This window comes from Alexandromys fortis, unplaced genomic scaffold (genome assembly GCF_014885135.2).
Source record: "Alexandromys fortis isolate MF-2015 unplaced genomic scaffold, M_Fortis_MF-2015_v1.1 scaffold_331, whole genome shotgun sequence".
In the NCBI taxonomy this organism is placed as follows: Eukaryota; Metazoa; Chordata; class Mammalia; order Rodentia; family Cricetidae; genus Alexandromys; species Alexandromys fortis.
In genome coordinates, this window is record NW_026068215.1 from 197,754 (window position 1) to 210,548 (window position 12,795).

A 12,795-nucleotide genomic window follows, 5' to 3' on the forward strand; every position below is an offset into this window, starting at 1 on the left:
ATTTATTATGTATACAATATTCTTTCTGTGTGTATGCCTGCAGGCCAGAAGAGGGCGCCAGACCCCACTACAGATGGTTGTGAGCCACCATGTGGTTGCTGGGAATTGAACTCAGGACCTTTGGAAGAGCAGGCAATGCTCTTAACCCCTGAGCCATCTCTCCAGCCCCTTGTTCAACTTTCTTGATTCAGCTTGAAACTGTGTGTAAAAATGATCTTTCTCTTTCCTCCCATGACTCTTCAGTCAGGTAACCTAATTTAGGACAAGGCAAAAGTTTCCTCTTATCAGTTGTATTAGACCTTGCAGTGGAGAAACGTTGTTTAAGCTGCTTTGTCAGCGATGGGAGAAACACGTCCCGTTCTGTTCCATTCAACTATCATCTTGTGTTGAATGAAAACAGTCAGGATCCCCAGACCAAGTTCTCATGGAATGAGTGCAAAGAAAGATGGGAATAATAGGAATGGAGAGCTTGGGAACAGGAGGCTGTGGAAAGGATGGAAGCTGAGCAAAGTAATGCAAAGAGTAGTGCATTCTAATGTATGCAAAGGACAGAAGTAAAACAGTGGCCAGCTTAGAAGTATACCAGATTTCTAATATGATCTTCTCCTGGAATATAAAGCTGTTCTTATAGCCAAAGGGATGTTCTCTTCCACCTCTCTAACTATTCCACACTTGCAGATATAACAATCCATGAAAATGTCAGATTATATTTATCTTGAAGACATTTAAGTGGGAAGTCCAATAAATTCAATACTAATGTTGGGCATTGATTGGGGGGCTTGTAGCTCAGTGGTAGAATTCATACTTAGCATGTGCAAGGCTGCTGGTTCAGTCAGCAATGTACACAGACACATACACACAGGCATGCACAGATTATAGAAAAATATCCACGTGGTCCTTAAATGTAATCACAAGCATCCTTAAGGAGGGTACAGGGAAATTAGAGGCCAAAAATTCAATGACATAATGGAAGCAGAGATTGTAGTGATTGAACAAACCAAGAAATGCCGCCAGACAACCAAAGCAGAAAGCAAAAAGATTATATTCTCCTTTGGATTGTCCAGGAAGGAACAAGTCTTATCAACACCTTGAATTTAGCCTTGTAAGACAATTCACAGTCCTAGCCTTCAGAACTGTAAAGCCATTGAGTTTCTAGTCATTTGTTACAATGGTAAGATAAAGCTCATTATGAAAGAGTCCTGAAGGACATCAGTATTTCAGAGAGGGAGCTACAAAGTAGGGTTTTTTTGTTTGTTTGTTTTTGTCTGTGATCACACCCAGTGACATGAAACAGATCAACTTCAGCTTTATAGTATGACTTTGGGTGCGTTAGTTAAACTATGTATCTAGGTACTTTCTTTTTCATTTCATTTTCTTTATTTATTTTGAGAGACTCTTTTTTTTAAAATACAGGGTTTCTCTGTGTCACTTTGTTGCCTGCTCTGGAACTAGCTCTTGTAGACCAGGCTGGCCTCAAACTCACAGAGATCTGCCTGCCTCTGCCTCCCGAGTGCTGGGATTAAAGGTGTGCGCCACCACTGCCCGGCTATTTTGAGAGACTCTTATGTAGCCCAGGCTTGCCTTGAGTTGACCATCCTCTTATCTCAGTCTTCTGAGTCCTGGGATCACATGATCACCATACCTGACTTATATCTAGATTCTTCTATCTTAAAATTGGGAAAATATTAGTACATAGTACATAGCTTAAAGGAATTTTGTGTGGGTTACTTAATAATTGTGATAACAATGCTAAATTTTCTCATGGTTTCTATCCTTTGTGATTTCTTTATAATGGTGTGTGTTATACGCACATACACATGTGTGTATGCATACATGCATGCCTGCTTGTGCGTGTGTGCTGGATCCTTGGCCTTGGCAATGCTGAACAAATGCTCAACCACCGACTACATCCCAAGCCCTCTATAGGATTTTTAGGCAGCATTAATCTGAAGTTATTAAATAATTACAATGTTAGTGAGGAATTAAATCTTCCTAGGAATCCGAACGTAAACTACTTTTCAAATACTTGACTGCTTTCTAATTTTTCAACAGAAGATTCTAAAATAGTGAGCAGGACCTGTAAAAGGGTTAATGCTGCTGCAAAGCTGGAGCTAGTGGAGTGCTAAATAAACAGCTTTCGCCAGGCAGTGGTGGCACACGCCTTTAATTCCAGCACTAGAGAGGCAGAAGTAGTGTGATCTCTGTAAGTTCGAGGGCAGCCTGGTCTATAAATCGAGTTCCAGGACAGCTAGGACTACACAGAGAAACTCTGTCTCAAACCATACTGAAATCTCAAGGTCCAAATCAGGAGCAGAAGGAGAGAGAGCATGAGCAAGGAACTCAGGAACGCGAGGGGTGCACCCACACACTGAGACAATGGGGATGTTCTATTGGGAACTCACCAAGACCAGCTAGTCTGGGTATGAAAAAGCCTGGGATAAAACCGGACTCGCTGAATATAGCGGACAATGAGGACTACTGAGAACTCAAGAACAATGGCAATGGGTTTTTGATCCTATTGCACGTACTGGCTTTGTGGGAGCTTAGGCAGTTTGGATGCTCACCTTACTAGACCTGGATTGAGGTGGGTGGTCCTTGGACTTCCCACAGGGCAGGGAACCCTGATTGCTCTTTGGGCTGACGAGGGAGGGGGACTTGATTGGGGGAGGGGGAGGAAAATGGGAGGTTGTGGCGGGGAAGAGACAGAAATCTTTAATAAATAAATAAATCAAAAAACAAACAAACAAACAAAAACTAAGAAAAATGCCAACCCTGGTGGTCTATCCCTGTAGTCGCAGAAATTTGGAGGCTGAGGCAAGATAATAATCAGCCTGTGCTATGTACGTAGTGAGTTTCTGGCCAACCTGGATGACATAGCAAACCCTATCTCAAAAACAATTAAGAAATTTAATGTAATGTTAGAAATAGATTCTCAAAAGTCACTTTATCCTCTTTAGTCATGATTTTTCTTGTATTAATAAAGGATTGCTTTGAAAGCCTCTGCTTGTGTTTCTTAGTCTTCTCTTTGGTATTTCATCTTAATTTTGACCTTGCGATAGAGCTGGTGTGAGATTTTCCTGTTGGCCATTATTCCTTTCACTTCTTTACCTTGTGATTCTCATCACATCTGTATTTTAAGTTTCCTCATTTTTGTAGTAAAATCATGTACATGTACAATTATGCATATTATATATGCAAATCTCTATCAAAATATATTTATACATTACATATATGAAAGTTAGAAAAAATGTACATGAAGAGCTTAATAATGGCAGCTTTTGCCTTTAGGGACAGGCTCATGGGAGTTTTCAATTTTCTTTTTGTATGTGTACATGTGTGTAGCTGTGTTATCCTCTATAGACCAGGCTGGCCTCTAACTTACAGAGGCCCACCTGCCTCTGCCCCCTAAGTGCTGGGATCAAAGGCGTGCGCCACCACCATCTGGCCTTTATTTATTTTGTTTATTTTGTATATATGTATTTTTCTTTTCTTCCAAGAGCTTTATAACCATGTCATAAAATTAGTAAAGAATTTTAAAAGAAACAAAAAAGCTATAGATAACTTGGCTTATAAAGCAGTAAGAGATCTTTAGTAAACGAAAACATTTTAATAACATAATAAACTAAAAGTCTTAATTTTATGTTCAGGTTATGAATGCAAACTAAGCAGTTAATATATAGTCATTTTACTGTCATCTCATGTTCCATCCCTGGCCCAGAGAAAGCCTCAACCCTTGAATATTTCCTTCAGTTATTGACAAAAACAATATCTAAGACATGTACACTTATTTTGGATTTTCAAGATAAGGTTTCTCAGTGTAACATTGGCTGTTCTGGATCTCACTCTGTAGATGAGGCTGGCCTCGACCTCACAGAGATCCACCTGCCTCTACCTCCTGAGAGCTAGATTAAAGGTGTGTGTCCTCACCACCTAATTAAAATATATGCTATATATATATATATTTTCGAGACAGGGTTTCTTCGTAGCTTTTTAGTTCCTGTCCTGGAACTAGTTCTTCTAGACCAGGCTGGCCTTGAACTCACAGAGATCTGCCTGCCTCTGCCTCCAGAGTGCTGGGATTAAAGGCGTGCGCCACCACCGCCAGGGAAATATATACTTTAAAGATGAGTTTCTCACCAGGAGGTGGGTGGCACATGCCTTTAATCCCTTCAGTCAGGAAGCAGAGGCAGGTAGATTTCTGTGTGTTTGAGGCCAGCCTAGCCTACAGAACTAGTTCCAGGACAACTAGGGCTGTTTCACAGAGAAACACTGTCTCAAAAACCAAAAAAAAAAAAAAAAAAAAAAAGTCCCCCCCCAATGAAACAAAAAAAAAAAACGAAGATCAGAGATACCAATCAGAAAAGACAACGTCAAACTTTCATTGTTTGCTGATGATAGGATATTTTACTTAAGTGACCCCAAAATTTCTACCAGGGAACTCTAACAAGTCATAAACACCTTCAGTAATGTAGCAAGACATGAGATTAACTTAAAAAAATCAGTAGCCCTCCTTTATATAGATGATAAACAAGCTGAGAAAGAAATCAGAGAAACATACTCTTCAAAATAGCCACAAATAAAATAAAATATCGTGTGGTAACTCTGCCCAAACAAGTGAAAGACCTGTATGACAAGAACTTTAAATCTTTGAAGAAAGGAATTGAAGAAGACACCAGAAAATGCAAAGATCTCCCTTGCTCTTGGGTAAGTAGAATTAACATAGTACAAATGGCAATCTGATCAAAAGCAAACTACAGATTCAATGCAATGTCCATCAAAATCCCAGAAAAATTCTTCACAGACCTTGAAAGAATAATACTTAACTTCATATGGAAAAACAAAAAAAAAACCCAGGATAGCCAAAACAATCCTGTACAGTAAAGGAACTTCTGGAGGCATCACCATCCCTGACTTCAAACTCTACTACAGAGCTACAGTACTGAAAACAGCCTGGTACTGGCATAAGAACAGACAGGAGGACCAACAGAATTGAATAGAAGACCTGGATATCAATCCAAACACCTACCAACACTTGATTTTTGACAAAGAAGCAAAAAATATAAAATGGAAAAAAGAAAGCATATTTAATAAATGGTGCTGGCATAACTGGATATCAACATGTAGAAAAATGAAAATAGACCCATATCTATCGCCATGCACAAAACTCAAGTCCAAATGGATCAAAGACCTTAACATAAAGCCAGCCACACTGAACCTCATAGAAGAGAAAGTGGGAAGTACACTTGAACACATTGGCGCAGGAGATCACTTCCTAAATATAACTCCAGTAGCACACATGCTGATGCTGGGAGAAACAATAAATAAATGGGATCTCCTGAAACTGAGAAGCTTCTGTGAAGCAAAGGACATGGTCAACAAGACAAAACAGCAGTTTACAGAACGGGGAAAGATCTTCTTCACCAACCTCACATTGAACAGAGGGCTGATCTCCAAAATTTACAAAGAACTCTAGAAACTGGACATCAAAAGAACAAATAGGGCTGGAGAGAAGGCTCAGTGATTAAAAGCACTGCCTGTTCTTTCAGGGGACCCGGGTTCAATTCCCAGCACCCATAGGGCAGCTCAAAACTGTCTGAAGATCCAGTTGCAGGGGCTCTGACACCTTCACAACAATGCACATAAAATAAAGTTAAATAAACCATAAAAATATTTTTTAAAAAAGAACCAGTAGTTCAATAAAAAAGTGAGGTACAAACCTAAACAGAGAACTCCCAACATATGAATCTCAAATAGCTGGAAGACACTTAAGGAAATGTTCAACATCCTTAGTCATCAGAGAAGTGCAAATCAAAACAACTCCGAGACAATGTCATTCTAACACCTGTAAGAATGGCCAAGATCAAAAACACTGATGACAACTTCTGCTGGAGAGGTTGTGGGGTAAAGGGAACACTCCTGCATTGCTGGTGGGAATGCAAGCTGGTACAGCCCCTTTGTATGTCAGTGTGGTGATTTCTCAGAAAATTAGGAAACAACCTTCCTCAAGACCCAGTAATACCACTTTTGGATATATACACAAAGGAATCTCAATCATACCAACAAAACATGTTCTCAACGATGTTCATAGCAGCATTGTTTGTCATAGCCAGAACCTGGAAACAACCTAGATGCCCTTCAACTGAAGACTGGATGAAGAAAATGTGGTATGTTTACACAATGGAGTACTACACAGCTGTAAACAATGACGCCTCGAAATTTGCAGGCAAATGGGTGTATCCAGAAAAAAAAACATATTGAATGAGGTAACCCAGACCCAGAAAGACAAATACACTATGTACTCACTCATAAGTGACTTTTAGACATCAAGCAAAAAGAAACCAGTCTATACAGTTCACAACTCCAGAGAACCTAGACAACAAAGAGGATACATGGATCTACACTGGAAGGAAAAGAAGACAAGATCTCCTGAGTAAATTGGGAGCATGGGAGTCATTGCAAAAGGGTAGAATGGGAGGCGGGAGAAAATGTATAGGTCAATAAAACAACAAAAAATATCAGGGAACAAATGGTTTATTCAGTTTACAGTTAATCACTGAGAAAAAAACAGGGCAAGCATGCAAGCCAGGAACCTAGGGTCAGGAATTAATGCAGAGGCCCTGGAGGGCTTTACAGGCTTTCTCTCCAGTCTGATTTCTTATACTATCTAGGACAACCAGCCCAGGAGTGGCACCTCCCACAGTGAGCTGGGCCCTCCCACATCCATCAAGAAAATGCCAAGGCCGGGCGGTGGTGGCGCTCGCCTTTAATCCCAGCACTCGGGAGGCAAAGGCAGGCGGATCACTGTGAGTTCGAGACCAGCCTGGTCTACAAGAGCTAGTTCCAGGACAGGCTCCAAAAACCACAGAGAAACCCTGTCTCGAAAAAACAAAAAAAAAAAAAAAAACAACAACAACAAAAAAAAAGAAAGAAAATGCCAAGAAAACGGGCTGTACATGCCAATCTAATGGAGGCTTTTCTTTAATTAGGCTTTTCCTCTTCCCAGCTGGTCCTAGCTTGTGTCAAGTGGGCATAAAAACTAGCCAGAATAACTTCTCTTGGGCATATAAATTTTTAAATATATTGAGAAGTTCAATCTGACAATGTGAGAGATATTATCAGTCTTAGTTTTCTGTTTTACTATATTTTATCTTGTCTGAATATCAGAATTATCAGAATAATGTAAATCACTTGGGAATACTTCTCTCTTCTGCTTTTTATTAATAAAATTTTCTAATGATAAATTTATCAGCTCAGACTGGCAGTGATGGCACATGCCTGCACTTGGGAGGCAGAAACAGGCAGATCCCTGTGAGTTGAGGGCAACCTGGTCTACACAGTGAGTTCCAGTACAGCCAGGGCTACACAGAGAAAACCTGTCTTAAAAGAAAAAGAAATTAGTTCAAACAGCATATTAAAATTTAAGTATTATTTCAATATTCAAAGTCAGAAATTTAACATTGGTTTCATCAGGTCAAAACCAAACAACAACAACAACAACAATAACAAAACCATCGTGAGGCTGATACCCTGTTTCATTGATGTTTGTCACATGAAGCCAATTCTCAGTTTCCAGAAGCCACACTTCTTGTTTCATGATATTTTTAACTTGAAAAATGGTTGCTCATGTCCTCCCACTTTGAAAATCTCCTTTCTTCTATCTTATCTCTGGATCTAGAAAATGTCTCTACTGCTCCAAATAGGATTGAGCTGGCCTGAACAGTCCAAGGGAATCACCTCATCCAAAGATTTAAACTCTTCATTGGATATACATAAATTCCTTTTGCATACAGTGAAATGTATTCGCTCAACACAGCAATTCGATATGACTCTTCTGAAGATCCTTATTCTGCTACTAAATCTACTTTCTGGAAGAGACTGTGTTTGGTAAAATTTGATGTTTAAACCATCTGATCCTGAGGTTTTGTTGCAGGATAGACAGTAAACTATTTTGAAACATAGTTATATAGGGTTATTCAGATTATTCCATCTAGGGTGTTGTGAAACTGGACAATAGCGGCCTTCAAGTTAAATATATCTTTCCCTTTTATCACTCTATAGTTCCATTGATTTCAAATGACTTTTTATTTCAGTTGCTTCATTTTTCACATGTAAAAACTTCAGGAGTACTTAATTTTTATACTGTCTAATTCCATTAATAATTTTAACTTGTTTATCAAGAGTGGTGGCCCGCTCTCTGCCTGATCGCTGCCATCATGGACATGAGTTGTGTACAGCCCATCAAGCTCGCTAGGGTAACCAAAGTGCTGGGCAGGACCAGTTCGCAGGGACAGTGCATGCAGGTATGTATGGAATTTATGGATGACACCATTCGCTTTATCATCTGAAACATTAAAGGTCCCATTAGAGAGGGAGATGTGCTCACTCTGTTGGGAGTCAGAAAGAGAGGCTTAGAGGTTGTGCTGACATTCCTGCTGGGTCCTGAGTATCCCCCACTTGGCCCATGATGACCTGCGACTATTAAATAAAACGTTTGTATTGTTTAAAAAGAAGAATAGTGGCCCTTTTGAGCATTTTTCAAGTAGCTGATTTATTTATTTTTTATTTATTTATTAAAGATTTCTGTCTCCTCCCCGCCACTGCCTGCCATTTCCCTCCCCCTCTCCCGATCAAGTCCCCCTCCCTCATCAGCTCCAAGAGCAATCAGGGTTCCCTGTCCTGTGGGAAGTCCGAGGACCACCCACCTCAATCCAGGTCTAGTAAAGTGAGCATCCAAACTGCCTAGGCTCCCACAAAGCCAGTACGTGCAATAGGATCAAAAACCCATTGCCATTGTTCTTGAGGTCTCAGTAGCCCTCATTGTCCGCTATGTTCAGTGAGACCGGATTTAACCCAGGCTTTTTCAGACCCAGGCCAGCTGGCCTTGGTGAGTTCCCGACAGAACATCCCCATTGTCTCAGTGTGTGGGTGCACCCCTCGCGGTCCTGAGTTCCTTGCTCGTGCGCTCTCTCCTTCTGCTCCTGATTTGGACCTTGGGATTTCAGTCCGGTGCTCCAATGTGGGTCTCTGTCTCCTTTCATTGCCTGATGAAGATTAATATTCAGGAGGATGCCTATATGTTTTTCTTTGGGTTCTCCTTCTTATCTAGCTTCTCTAGGATCACGAATTATAGGCTCAGTGTCCTTTATTTCTGGCTAGAAACCAAATATGGGTGAGTACATCCCATGTTCCTCTTTTTGGGTCTGGCTTACCTCACTCAGGATAGTGTTTTCTATTTCCATCCATTTGCCTGCAAACGTCAAGTCCTTATTTTTTACTGCTGAGTAGTACTCTAATATGTATATATTCCATACTTTCTTCATCCATTCTTCCGTTGATGGGCATCTAGGTTGTTTCCAGGTTCAAGTAGCTGATTTATATGTCAGTATCTGAGTCAGACAATCATTGGTATGTATTGATTGCCTTCCCCCATTGATATTTATTGAGCTCCACATTTTTCTCTGCTCCCCTCCCTTCCTCCCTCCTCCCCTTCAACCCTCTCCCAAGGTCCCCATTCTCTCAATTTACTCAGGAGATCTTGTCTTTTTCTACTTCCCATGTAGATTAGATCCATGTATGTCTCTCTTAGGGTCCTCATTGTTGTCTAGGTTCTCTGGGATTGTGGTTTGTAGGCTGGCTTTTTTTGTTTTATGTTTAAAAACCACCTATGAGTCAATAGGTGTGATAATTGTCTTTCTGTGTCTGGGTTACATCACTCAAAATAATGTTTTCTAGCTCCATCCATTTTTCCTGCAAAATTCAAGCTGTTGTTATTTTTTTCTGCTGTGTAGTACTCCATTGTGTAAATGAACCACATTTTCCTTATCCATTCTTCTATCGAGGGGCATTTAGGTTGTTTCCCATGATTGTTTTTATATGTAGAGAAATATGGAGATTTTAGTTAATATTTCAAATACTATGAGTTATAAGACTTATTAATTGATGGTTCACTTTCTAGTATACTTCCCCAGTACATCTACCATTTACTATTATTTTTTAAAGATCTCATATATCTATTGGCACCACACATTATGCCAAGTTTTTCAGTCCTGTTAAATGCTAGACAATGTTGGAATATACTTATTTCATGTTAGTTAAAATCAGAACCATGCTGTATAAATTTGTTTATTTTCTTTGATTTAAAGGAAAATAACAGATATCCAAAGGAATTGTCAGGAGAAGATAAAGAATTTTCTCCTAAGTTTTAGAGAGTATGCTGCCAGGGACTGAAGAGATTGAAGAGATGACTTAGTTGGTAAAACATTTGTTGTGCAGATGTGAGGGCCTGAGTTTGATCCCCAGGATCCACAGAAAGCCAGTAGTGGTAGCATGTGTCTATAATCCCAGTGAAATACGGGTCAACAGCAGGAAAATTTTTAGAAGTTCACAGGCAAACAAATAAAAGGCAAGACATTGTGTTGTTTACATTTTCGCCTTCCATCTTTCTTTCTTTCTTTCTTTCATTCTTTCTTTCCTTCCTTCCTTCCTTCCTCCTTTCCTTTCTTCTTCCTTCCTTCTTTCCTTCCCTCCTTTGTTTTGAGATAGAATTTCTCTGTAGAATATGTTTAAATATTAAATATTTTAAATATTATGGCTAAAAGAATAGGTTGCTAATTTTTTCCATATATAAAGTTAGTAAGCAAAGTAATGGATTTTGTTATGGCATCCTTATACACACTTTCTTCATATCTCCCCCTCCCCCACCGCTGCTCTCTGCTGCCAGCTTGTCCCTTGTTGTTGAAAGCACTCTTGTCATAATAGTCTTCTTTCTGTTTTCATGTCACAATATCCCATGTCAATCATTTAATATCTTTTCTTCTCCTTTTATGAACCTCTTCTAGCTGCCTGATCTACACACAAAGATACACATACACACATGCACATATACATGCACACATGTGCCAGCAACCTAAAGAAAATTTATTTATTTTTATTTATTTATGTATTTTGTTTTTGTTTTTCAAGCCAGGGTTTCTCTGTGTAACAGCCCTGGCTGTCCTGGAACTAGCTCTTGTAGACCAGGCTGGCCTACAGAGGTACACCTACCTGTGCCTCCCAAGTGCTGGGATTAAAGGCGTGCACTACCACTGCCCAACACTAAATGAATTTATAAAGAGCTTATTTTCCCAATCCTATATATAAGAACCCAGGGCAGTTAATATCTTGATTTTAGTCTTATGAGGCTTTAGAAAGATAATCAATCAATCTCATTCAAAATACTGACCTACAGTACTATAAACGAGTTGTTTTTATAACTTATAACTGTAAAAATGTGATAAATATTAAATCACACACACATACATACACATCTAGTGATAGATCTTTAGTAAAACTCTTCAAAACATATTTTCCTATGTAATCATAACAAAACTGTTAAGATGATAAAATTAAGATTAAATTAACAGCTGGGTATGCTGGCAAACACCTGTAATCTCAACACTTGAGAGCTCTGAAAGATCAGAAATTCAAGGCCATTCTTGGCTACATAGTAATTATGAGAGCAGTCTGGATTATGTGAGTTACTATCTGAAATAAAAAAGTCAATAATTTTAAGAAAGAAAATTAATACTGGTACATTAAACTCCATCTAAACTCAGACCTGGACCCCAATAAGGTTTTATCAGTTATTTTAACCAGATCCTTTTATGAAGTAAAGGTCCAGTTGAGAATGACCTGTTGAATTTACTGGTCACATGTTCCTGTTATTCTATAGAATTGTTTGTTTTCTTTTGCTCTCATGGACTTAGAGTCATTTGTTTTCTATGATGTCATTTTGCATTTTTTTTTTTTTACTTTTTGAAAATTTCATACAGAGTCTTTGGGACATATTCACTCATCTCCCCAAGCCTTCCCATCACCACCCTTTCAACTCTCCCATCCCTTCCCATTCAACTTGAGAAGACTTCTATTTTGAGTAGCATCATTTTAATTTGCCTGATATTTTCTCTTAGATGGATTTAGTTTTGTTTTATTTTAATTTCTTTGGCTTTTCAAGACAGGGTTTCTTGGTAACTTTAGAGCCTGTCCTTGAACTAGCTCTTGTAGACCAGGCTGGCCTCAAACTCATAGAGATCTGCCTGCCTCTGTTTCTTGAGTGCTGGGATTAAAGACATGCACCACCACCACCCGGCTGATGGATTTAGATTATACATATTTGGTATAACCATCATAATAGTGATTGTTATGGTTTAAGTAAAATGCTGCAGGTTCCCCAAGGGGCACAGTGGCAGAAATGCTGCAGGTCCCTAAGTTGCAACAGTGGGCAGTGGGCCATGAGACTACACCGCAGGTCCCTGATGATTTCCAGGCAGTGGGTAGCAGGTTCCAAGTCCATGGTGGGCCATGAAGGCAGCTGAGTCCAGGCAGGGAGCCCCTGAGTGGCCCATGGGCCACTAGGGGCAGCGAGTCTTAGGCATAGAGCCACATGGTGGGTAAGAGACCAAGACGGGTAGGCATGCCAAGCAAAGGAAGTGGATATTTATTTAGTGGGTTATGGAGGGGTAAGGGAAAAGGGGAGATGGGGAAAGAACAGAGAGAGGGGGAGACAGAAAGAGAGAGAGAGAGAAAGAGGGGAGAGGAGAGGAGCCACAAGAAGAAAGATCTGTCTGTCTCAGTAGACAGGGGAGGGAATAGGCAGGCCTTGTCTCTTAAAGGGACAGGACTGACCATTACAGTGTTATTTTTTTTTGTATTTTTTAAATTTATTTATTTAGGGCTGGAGAGATGGCTCAGAGGTTAAGAGCACTGCCTGCTCTTCCAAAGGTCCTGAGTTCATTTCCCAGCAACCACATGGTAGCT